We start from the raw sequence: 12334 nt of genomic DNA on the forward strand, positions 1-12334 counted from the left end.
AATTCTCCATCACTGATCCAATGCCTACGAGCTTTTCACATATTGTTCTTCGCTTATTTACTTTTCCGTTGCTATTGTTACAATCACTACAAAACCCAAAAATATTACTTTTGCTACCGTTACTTTTGCCACCATTACCACTACTATCATATTACTTTGCTACTAAATACCTTGCTGCAGATATTAAGTTTCCGGGTGTGGTTGAATTCACAACTCAGCTGCTAATACTTGAGAATATTCTTTGGCTCCCCTTGTGTCGAATCAATAAATTTGGGTTGAATACTCTACCATCGAAAACTGTTGCGATCCCCTATACTTGTGGTTATCAAGAATATTTTCTGGCGCCGTTGCCGGGGAGCATAGCTCTATTCTTTGAGTCACTTGGGATTTATATCTGCTTATCATTATGAAGAACTTGAAAGATCAAAGAACCAAGATTTTTCCCTCAACTACGAGGGGAGGTAAGGAACTACCATCTAGCTCTGCACTTGATTCACCTTCCGTTTTGAGTAAACTTGCGACACCTAAACCTGCTTCTGCTATTAATTCTGATATGTCGCATGCTATTGATGATGCCACTTCTGCTTTGCATGATACTTATGATGAAACTACTTCTATGCTTGATACTACTGTGCCACTTGGTGAATTTCTTGATGAACAACTTGCTAGGGCTAGTGAGAATGAAATTATTGAAACTGATAATATTGATGAAAGTGATGATGAGGATTCTCCCCCTAGATATGAATTGAATGTTGTTCCTTAGGGTTATGTTATGGATGAAGAAACTGCTAGAGACTTTCTTGCGTGCAATGATAGAAGTGATCTTAAGAAACTATTGGCTAAGCTTAAAGAAAAATCTCTGAATGCTAGAATGAAATATGATCCTGCTTATGCTACTTCACCTATCTTTATTACTGATAAGGATTATGATTTCTCTGTTGATCCTAATATAATTACTTTGGTTGAATCTGATCCTTTCTATGGCTATGAATCTGAAACTGTTGTGGCACATCTTACTAAATTAAATGATATAGCTACCCTGTTCAGTAATGATGAGAAAACTCGCTATTATTATATCCTTAAATTATTTCCATTCTCATTAAAGGGTGATGCTAAGATATGGTTTAATTCTCTTGATCCTGGTTGTGTGCATAGTCCCTAGGATATGATTTACTACTTCTCTGCTAAATATTTCCCCGCTCATAAGAAACAAGCTGCTTTAAGGGAAATATACAATTTTGTGCAAATTTAAGAAGAGAGTCTCCCACAAGCTTGGGGGAGGCTTCTCCGATTACTTAATGCTTTGCCTGATCATCCTCTCAAGAAAAATGAAATACTTGATATCTTTTATAATGGACTAACCGATGCTTCCAGAGATTACCTGGATAGTTGTGCCGGTTGTGTTTTCAGGGAAAGAACTGTTGATCAAGCTGAAATTCTATTGAATAATATGTTGACTAATGATAATAATTGGACACTTCCTGAACCAACTCCTAAGCCAACTCCTAAGAAAAGGGGTATTCTATTTTTCAGTCCTGAAGATATGCAAGAGGCAAAGAAATCTATGAAAGAAAAAGGTATTAAAGCTGAAGATGTTAAGAATTTACCTCCTATTGAAGAAATACATGGTCTTAATTTGCCGCCTATTGAAGAAATACATGGTCTTGATAACCCGACATAGGTAGTAAAGGTAAATTCTCTCCATAGATATGATAAAGTTGAAATCCCTCCTGCTAAGTTTGCTAGCCAATGTTTGGATCAATTTGATAACTTTATGGTTAAGCAAGAAGACTTTAATGCTTATGTTGGTAGACAATAGAAACATAATGCTTACATGATTGAACACTTGAGTGATTATATGGCTAATGTTAAAGGTGAACTTAAACTTATTAGTAAACATGCTTCTATGGTTACCACTCAAGTAGAACAAGTACTTAAAGCTCAGAATGATTTGCTCAATGAATTGAATAGTAAAAATAATGACTTTGTTGTTAGAGTTGCAACTAGAGGAGGTAAAGTGACCCAGGAACCTTTGTATCCTGAGGGCCATCCTAAGAGAATTGAGCAAGATTCTCAGAGAGCTAATGCAGATGCACCTAGTCCTTCTAAAAGGAAGAAAAAGAAAAATGATAGGACTTTGCATGCTTCTAGTGAACCTGTTGTAGACACACCTGAGAATCCCAATGATATTTCTATTTCTGATGCTGAAACACAAGCTGGTAATGAACATGAACCTAGTGATAATGTTAATGATGATGTTCATATTGATGCTCAACCTAGTAATGACAATGATGTAGAGATTGAACCTGCTGTTGAGCTTGATAGCCCACAATCAAAGAATCAATGTTATGATAAGAGAGACTTTGTTGATAGGAAGCACGGTAAAGAAAGAGAACCATGGGTTCAGAAACCCATGCCCTTTCCTCCTAATCCATCCAAGAAAAAGGATGATGAGGATTTTGAGCGCTTTGCTGAAATGATTAGACCTATCTTTTTGTGTATGCGTTTGACTGACATGTTTAAAATGAATCCTTATGCTAAATATATGAAGGAAATTGTTACAAATAAGAGAAAGATACCAGAAGCTGAAATTTCCACCATGCTTTCTAATTATACTTTTAAGGGTGGAATACCAAAGAAACTTGGAGATCCAGGAGTACCAACTATACCATGCTCCATTAAAAGAAACTATGTTAAAACTGCTTTATGTGATCTTGGAGCCGGTGTTAGTGTTATGCCTCTCTCTTTATATCGTAGACTCGATTTGAATAAGTTGACACCTACTGAAATATCTTTGCAAATGACTAATAAATCAACTGCTATACATGTCGGTATTTGTGAGGATGTGCCTGTTGTGGTTGCAAACGCTACTATTTTAACAGACTTTGTTATTCTTGATATTCCCGAGGACGATAGTATGTCTATTATTATTGGAAGACCCTTTTTGAATACTGCAGGGGCTGTTATTGATTGCACCAAAGGCAATGTCATTTTTCATGTTAATGGTAATGAGCATACGGTACACTTTCCGAGGAAACAACCTCAAGTCCACAGTATCAATTCTATTGGAAAAATTTCAACAATTACTATTGGAGGTTTTGAATTTCCTCTTCCTACTATCAAGAAGAAATATGATATTCTTATTGTTGGGGACATGCATATCCCCATTGAGGTAACCTGGTGTTATTCGAAATTCTCTGGTTTCATGCAATTCGGAATGAGTTTGTTAACAAGACTTGATCAACCTTGTTAGTGGATTCCTTTTGATGAGCATGAGATGGATGAAGTTAGAAGGCACAACTCTCTATACCCTCTTTTTTACTTTCTATTATTTATATTAAATAAAGCAAAAATAGTATTTTTCTGTCTGTTTTCTGAATTATCAATGCAATAAAAAATACCCCGAAAATAAAAGTTCTCCAAATGCCCTGAAAATTAAATATGATTTTTTTCTAGAATATTTGAGAATATATGGCACTGAGAACACAGCAGGGGGAGCAAGCACCTGGCCACGAGGGTCCAGGGCGCGCCCCCTGCCTCGTGGGCCCATGGTGGCTCCCCTCCACTTATTCCAGCCACCACACACTCCTTCTTCCTCCCAAAAAAATCACTAACCAGCTCAAGCACGAGTTCTAGCTCATCTTGCTACCATTTTCGATCTCCTTGCTCAAAGCTCCATTCACAAAACTGCTTTGGGGGATTGTTCTTCGGTATGTGACTCCTCCAATGGTCCAATTAGTTTTTGTTCTAGTGCTTTATTAATTGCAATTTTTTGCTGCTTAGGTGACCCTGTTCTTGAGCTTGCATGTCAAATTTATATGGTCAAAAGTAGTTTTAATGCATGATATAGCCTCTGGGCACTTGTAGGAGTAATTGCTATCAATTTTGTTGAGTTTGGTTCACTTTTATTTTGAGTTACTAGAAATTTCAGAAATTTTTCAGAGGAAGAAATATGTTTAGGAAAATGTACCAAGTGGTTCTTCAAGGAAGTAAGGACCCAGACCCACAATACGCGATGCGGACGAGGAACCACCAAGAGACGCTCAAGTGCGGCCTTGTGAATGGTCGTCAGAGGATTTCATGATCCAAGCAGGAATTAAAGAGGAATTTGATGCATATGTGCGTAATGCTGATTTGGAAAGCTTCAAGGCAGATAAGTGCCGTCAATACCTCTATTTAACTGATTCATTTGTGAGAAGGTTTAAATTCTCATCATCACGCAATTCTCAAACTGTCCTGATTGATCTTTATGATAAATCTTATACCATGGACTTAGAAGATTTTAACACTGCTTGTACACTCCCTCAGTGGGGTGATGTTAGTGAACCTCGCAAATCTGAATTTAGAGATTTTTCTTGCTAGCATAACTGTGGGAGAGTCTAGAGATATAACACAAGCTACCATAGGGAGCATTCATTTTCCTGCTATACATTATTTTGCTCTCTTCATAGGTAGGTGCATCAATGGTAAGGATGAAGCATGTCACATGTGTGTCCCTGATCTCACTGTTCTCAGGAGTGTTGTATTAGGAGATAAACATTATAATTTGGGAGCCATTGTTGCACGTAGGTTGCATAATAATCGTCTTCATGGATATTCCTTTGGTGGAATTTATGCAACTCGTATAGCTAACTTTCTTGAGATACCCATACGTGGAGATGATATTGAGTTGCATACTTCTTATTTAGATTATGAGGCTCTGGTTCGTCATCAGTTTGTTGAGAGGAACGATCAGTTCCTCCAGTACCGACTAATCTTTGACAGACGACGCACCTATCACATCGCCCTCCCTGCTCCTACTTTCTTTGACTTTCAGGCAAAGGGGCGATATTTTATAACCAGGGAGGAGGCGAGCGAGTACGAGAGGTGGGCCGAGACAGCTCGCCTCCAAGCTGCAGCTCATCAGGTAATTGCCGTCGCATCTCAGTACGACCCCAACTACAACTTTGGATATCCGCAAGGACAACCATGGCCATAGACCAACTTAGGCCAAAAGCCTAAGCTTGAGAGAGTATGTATTTCTCACCGACATTACATTCATGTTCACACACTCATGCTAGTTGTCGGTGTTCATACTTTTTCATTGTAATATCCATGCTAGTTTATTTTCCTTTTTATGCTTTCTTCTTGTGTGTTTGATAAACCTTAATAAAAACAAAAAAAATTAGTTGTAGCTTTTTAGCTAGTTTACTTTTCATGTTGTAGTAGTAGTAATTAAAAAGAAAACCCAAAAAGATTTCTCGTTCTTCTTTTGCTTGTTGGGAGCTTTCCCGTGTAAATAGTTTTATTTCTTTTCTTGTTCTTTGGGGGTCGAGAGGAGAAGACCATAATGAAAATGTTGAGTGGCTCTTATATGCATTATTGTTGATCTAACAAAGAGCCCATATTACCTTGTCTTCTCTCTTGAATTGAATGCTTGCAGATTCCAGCTTAGTCCAATGCATGTGCACTATTATTATTATCCACACTATTCGGTCGTACAAGTGAAAGGCAATAATGATGATTATATGATGAGCTTATTGAGATGAGAAAAGTTGGTATGAACTCGACCTCTCTTGTTTTTGTAAATATGATTGGTTCATCGTTCCTGATTCAGCCTATTATGAAAGAAACATGTTTGCGATGACAATTAGAGATTATAGTTGCTTATGCCATGCTTAATTAGCTAGGAGCTTATAATGGTTTACCTTTGCGTGCCAACATGTTATTAAAATGGTTGTGATGTGGTATGATAGGGTGGTATCCTCTTTTGAACGATTCGAGTGGCTTGACTTGGCACATGTTCACGCATGTAGTTGAAACAAAATCAACATAGCCTCTACGATATTTATGTTCATGGTGCATTATATCCTACTCATGCTTGCATTCGGTGTTGATTAATTTTAATGCATGTTCATGACTGTTGTCGCTCTCTAGATGGTCGCTTCCCAGTCTTTTTCTAGCCTTCACCTGTACTAAGCGGGAGTACTGCTTGTGCATCCAAATCCATAAACCCCAAAGTTATTCCATATGAGTCCACCATACCTACCTATATACGGTATCTACCTGCCGTTCCAAGTAAATTTGTATGTGCCAAACTCTAAACCTTCAAATAAACATTCTGTTTTGTATGCTCAAATAGCTCAGGAATCAACTAGGGCTGTCGGTATCTTCCATGCTAGGCGGGTTATTCTCAAGAGGAGTGGACTCCGCTCCTCACTCACGAGAAAAGGGCTGGTCACCGGGATTCCCAATCCCATGATTTATGTAAATCAAATCAAAATAACTGTAAACAAAACTCCCCCGGGACTCTTGTTAGTTGGAGGCACTCGTTGTTTCGAGCAAACCATGCATTGATGCTTGTGGGTGGAGGGGGAGTATAAACTTTACCATTCTTTTTGGGAACCGCCTATAATGTGTGTAGCATGGAAGATATCGAGATATATCAGTTATTATGTTGACAATTAAAGTATACCGCTCAAAATATAATTCATATCTATTTCAAAACCGAGCTCTCGCACCTCTACTAATCCATGCTTCCCTCTGCGAAGGGCCTATCCATTTACTTTTATGTTGAGTCATCATCCTCTTATAAAAAAGCACCAGTTTGAGAGCACCGCTGTCATTTGCATCCATTACTATTAGTTTACATTGAGTATGACTTGACTGGATCTCTTTTACCATGAATTACAATGTCTAGTCAGTCCTTGATCTTTAAAGGTGCTCTGCATTTATGTTTTGCAGTCTTAGAAAGGGCTAGCGAGATACCATCTTGTCATATCATATTATGATTGTTTTCAAAAAGTGTTTTCATCCGAGATTTATTATTATTGCTCGCTAGTTGATTATGTCATTGATATGAGTAAACATGAGACCTAAATGTTATTGTGAATATGGTTAGTTCATAATGTTTGCTGAAAACTTGAATGCTGGCTTTACATATTTACAACAACCAGAGCAAACAGAGTTTGTAAAAGTTTTTCTTTATCACTTTCAGTTTATCAACTGAATTGCTTGAGGACAAGCAAAGGTTTAAGCTTGGGGGAGTTGATACGTCTCCGTTGTATCTACTTTTCCAAACACTTTTACCCTTGTTTTGGACTCTAACTTGCATGATTTGAATGGAACTAACCCAGACTGACGTTTTTTCAGCAGAATTGCCATGGTGTTATTTTTGTGCAGAAATAAAAGTTCTCTGAATGACCTGAAAATCAACGGAGAATTATTTTGGAATATATAAAAAAATACTGGAAGAAAGATCCACGTCAGGGGGGCCACCACCTGTCCACGAGGGTGGGGGGCGCGCCCTACCCCCTGGGCACGCCCCCTGCCTCGCGGGCCCCCTGACGCTCCACCGACCTCAACCTTGACTCCATATATTCACTTTCGGGGAGAAAAAATCAGAGAGAAGGATTCATCACGTTTTACGATATGGAGCCGCCGCCAAGCCCTAAACTCTCTCGGGAGGGCTGTTCTAGAGTCCGTTCGGGGCTCCGGAGAGGGGAATCCGTCGCCATCGGCATCATCAACCTTCCTCCATCACTAATTTCATGATGCTCACCACCGTGCGTGAGTAATTCCATCATAGGCTTGCTGGACGGTGATGGGTTGGATGAGATTTATCATGTAATCAAGTTAGTTTTGTTAGGGTTTGATCCCTAGTATCCACTATGTTCTGAGATTGATGTTGCTATGACTTTGCTATGCCTAATGCTTGTCACTAGGGCCCGAGTGCCATGATTCCAGATCTGAACCTATTATGTTTTCATCAATATATGAGAGTTCTTGATCCTATCTTGCAAGTCTATAGTCACCTACTATGTGTTATTATCCGGCAACCCTGAAGTGATAATAATCGGGACCACTCCCAGTGATGACCGTAGTTTGAGGAGTTCATGTATTCACTATGTGTTAATGCTTTGGTCCGGTACTCTATTAAAAGGGGGCCTTAATATCCCTTAGTCTCCAATAGGACCCTGCTGCCACGGGAGGGTAGGACAAAAGATGTCATGCAAGTTCTTTTCCATAAGCACGTATGACTATATTCGGAATACATGCCTACATTACATTGATAAACTGGAGCTAGTTCTGTGTCACCCTAGGTTATGACTGTTACATGATCGATCGCATCTGACATAATTCTCCATCACTGATCCAATGCCTACGAGCTTTTCACATATTGTTCTTCGCTTATTTACTTTTCCGTTGCTATTGTTACAATCACTACAAAACCCAAAAATATTACTTTTGCTACCGTTACTTTTGCCACCATTACCACTACTATCATATTACTTTGCTACTAAATACCTTGCTGCAGATATTAAGTTTCCGGGTGTGGTTGAATTCACAACTCAGCTGCTAATACTTGAGAATATTCTTTGGCTCCCCTTGTGTCGAATCAATAAATTTGGATTGAATACTCTACCCTCGAAAACTGTTGCGATCCCCTATACTTGTGGGTTATCATTGCTTTATTGTATGCAATGCAATCGCCCTGTAATTGCTTTACTTTATCACTAAACGGTAGCGATAGTCATAGAAGCAATATTTGGCGAGACGACAACGATGCTACGATGGAGATCAAGGTGTCATGCCGGTGATGATGGTGATCATGACGGTGCTTTGGAGATGGAGATCAAAGGCACAAGATGATGATGGCCATATCATATCACTTATATTGATTGCATGTGATGTTTATCCTTTATGCATCTTATTCTGCTTGATTGACGGTAGCATTATAAGATGATCTCTCACTAAATTTCAAGGTACAAGTGTTCTCCCTGAGTATGGACCGTTGCCAAAGTTCGTCGTGCCGAGACACCACATGATGATCGGGTGTGATAAGCTCTACGTTAACATACAACGGGTGCAAGCCAGTTTTGCACACGCAGAAATACTCGGGTTAAACTTGACGAGCCTAGCATATGCAGATATGGCCTCGGTACACTGAGACCGAAAGGTCAAGCATGAATCATATAGTAGATATGATCAACATAGTGATGTTCACCATTGAAAAGTACTCCATTTCACGTGATGATCGGTCATGGTTTAGTTGATTTGGATCACATGATCACTTAGATGATTAGAGGGATATCTATCTAAGTGGGAGTTCTTAAATATGATTAATTGAACTTTAGTTTATCATGAACTTAGTACATGATAGTATTTTGCTTGTCTATGTTATTGTAGATAGATGTCCCGTGTTGTTGTTCCGTTGAATTTTAATGTGTTCCTTGGGAAAGCAAAGTTGAAAGATGATGGTAGCAATTACACGGATTGGGTCCGTAACTTGAGGATTATCCTCATTGCTGCACAGAAGAATTATGTCCTGGAAGCACCGCTAGGTGCCAAACCTGCTGCAAGAGCTGAACCAAATGTTATGAACGGCTGGCAAAGCAAAGCTGATGACTACTCGATAGTTCAGTGTGCCATGCTTTACGGCTTAGAACCGGGATTTCAACGACGTTTTGAATGTCATGGAGCATATGAGATGTTCCAGGAGTTGAAGTTAATATTTCAAGCAAATGCCCGGATTGAGAGATATGAGGTCTCCAATAAGTTCTACAGTTGCAAGATGGATGAGAATAGTTCTGTCAGTGAACATATACTCTAAATGTCTGGGTATAACAATCACTTGATTCAACTGGGAGTTCATCTTCCGGATGATAGTGTCATTGACAGAATTCTTCAATCACTGCCGCAAAGCTACAAGAGCTTCGTGATGAACTATAACATGCAAGGGATGGATAAGACAATTCCCGAGCTCTTCGCAATGCTAAAGGCTGCGGAGGTAGAAATCAAGAAGGAGCATCAAGTGTTGATGGTCAACAAGACCACCAGTTTCAAGAAAAGGGGTAAAGGGAAGAAGAAAGGGAACTTCAAGAAGAACGGCAAACAAGTTGTTGCTCAACAGAAGAAACCCAAGTCTGTACCTTAGCCTGAGACTGAGTGCTTCTACTTCAAAGGGACGGGTCACTGGAAGCGGAACTGCCCCAAGTATTTGGCAGATAAGAAGGATGGCAAGGTAAACAAAGGTATATGTGATATACATGTTATTGATGTGTACCTTACTAAAGCTCGCAGTAGCACCTGGGTATTTGATACTGGTTCTGTTGCTAATATTTGCAACTCGAAACAGGGAGTACGGATTAAGCGAAGATTGGCTAAGGACGAGGTCACGATGCGCGTGGGAAATGGTTCCAAAAGTCGATGTGATCGTCGTCAGCACGCCTCTACATCTACCTTCAAGATTAGTTTTAGACCTGAATAATTGTTATTTGGTGCCAGCGTTGAGCATGAACATTATATCTGGATCTTATTTGATGCGAGACGGTTATTCATTTAAATCAGAGAATAATGGTTGTTCTGTTTACATGAGTAATATCTTTTATGGTCATGCACCCTTGAAGAGTGGTCTATTTTTAATGAATCTCGATAGTAGTGATATACATATTCATAATGTTGAAGCCAAAAGATGCAGAGTTGATAATGATGGTGCAACTTATTTGTGGCACTGCCGTTTAGGTCATATTGGTGTAAAGCGCATGAAGAAACTCCATTCTGATGGACTTTTGGAATCACTTGATTATGAATCACTTGGTACTTGCGAACCATGCCTCATGGGCAAGATGACTAAAATGTCGTTCTCCGGAACTATGGAGTGAGCAACAGATTTGTTGGAAATCATACATACTGATGTATGTGGTCCGATGAATGTTGAGGCTCACGGCGGGTATCGTTATTTTCTCACCTTCACAGATGATTTGAGCAGATATGGGTATATCTACTTGATGAAACATAAGTCTGAAACATTTGAAAAGTTCAAAGAATTTCAGAGTGAAGTGGAAAATCATCGTAACAAGAAAATAAAGTTTCTGCGATCTGATTGTGGAGGAGAATATTTGAGTTACGAGTTTGGTCTTCATTTGAAACAATGCGGAATAGTTTCGCAACTCAAGCCACCCAAAACACAACAATGTAATGGTGTGTCCGAACGTCGTAATCATACTTTACTAGATATGGTGCAATCTATGATGTCTCTTACTGATTTACCGCTATCGTTTTGGGGTTATGCTTTAGAGACAGCTGCATTCACGTTAAATAGGGCACCATCTAAATCTGTTGAGACGACGCCTTATGAACTATGGTTTGGCAAGAAACCAAAGTTGTCGTTTCTTAAAGCTTGGGGTTGCGATGCTTACGTAAAAAACTTCAACCTGATAAGCTCGAACCTAAATCGGAGAAATGTGTCTTCATAGGATACCCAAAGGAGACTGTTGGGTACACCTTCTATCACAGATCCCAAGGCAAGACATTTTTTGCTAGGAATGGATCCTTTCTAGAGAGGGAGTTTCTCTCGAAAGAAGTGAGTGGGAGGAAAGTAGAACTTGATGAGGTAATTGTAGCTGCTCCCTTATTGGAAAGTAGTACATCACAGAAACCGGTTCCTATGACACCTACACCAATTAGTGAGGAAGCCAATGATGATGATCATGAAACTTCAAATCAAGTTACTACCGAACCTCGTAGGTCAACCAGAGTAAGATCCTGTAACGCCCCGAGACCGATGTGCCAGGTGTCGTCCAGTTATTCGTTGTTGTTGCCTTGTCATTTCTTGCGTGTCATGCATTGCATATCATGTCATCATGTGCATTTCATTTGCATACATGTTCGTCTCATGCATCCGAGCTTTTTCCCTGTTGTCCGTTTTGCAATCCGGCGCTCCTATGTCACCCGGGGTCCCTTTCTACCTCTTTTCATGTGCGGGGATTAAACAATTCCGGATTGGACCGAGACTTGCCAAGCAGCCTTGGTTTACTACCGGTAGACCGCCTGTCAAGTTTCGTGCCATTTGGACTTCGTTTGATACTCCAACGGCTAACCGAGGGACCGAAAAGGCCTCATGTGTGTTGCAGTCCAACACCCCCCCAAAGTGGCCCAAAACCCACTTAAACCTCCTCCATCATCTTGGTCGTTCAATCATGATCGCGTGGCTGAAAACCGCACCTCATTTGGACTCTCCTAGCTCCCTCTACCTATAAATATGTGATCCCCTCCGAAATTCGCGTTCAAACCCTAATTTCTCTTCCCCTCTCGCCCGCCGGACATGTCCGTCCCGGATGGACGAAAATCGCGCCGCCCGCTGCAGCCATTCCGCGCCCGCCACGTCAGCGATCGCCGCCGTCTCCACCACACGGCCCGCGGAGCCCAGATCGGGCCCGCGCGGGCCCATCTCCCCGCCGCCTACCCGCGGCCTCCCGCGTGTGCCCCGCCGCCTCAGGAACCGTGCGCCGCCGACTCCGCTGCCGTCAGCCTCCGTTGCCTCGCCGGGCGCGCCGCCGCCCCGCGACGCCGT

This window comes from Triticum dicoccoides, chromosome 7A (assembly GCF_002162155.2).
Source record: "Triticum dicoccoides isolate Atlit2015 ecotype Zavitan chromosome 7A, WEW_v2.0, whole genome shotgun sequence".
Taxonomy (NCBI): domain Eukaryota; kingdom Viridiplantae; phylum Streptophyta; class Magnoliopsida; order Poales; family Poaceae; genus Triticum; species Triticum dicoccoides.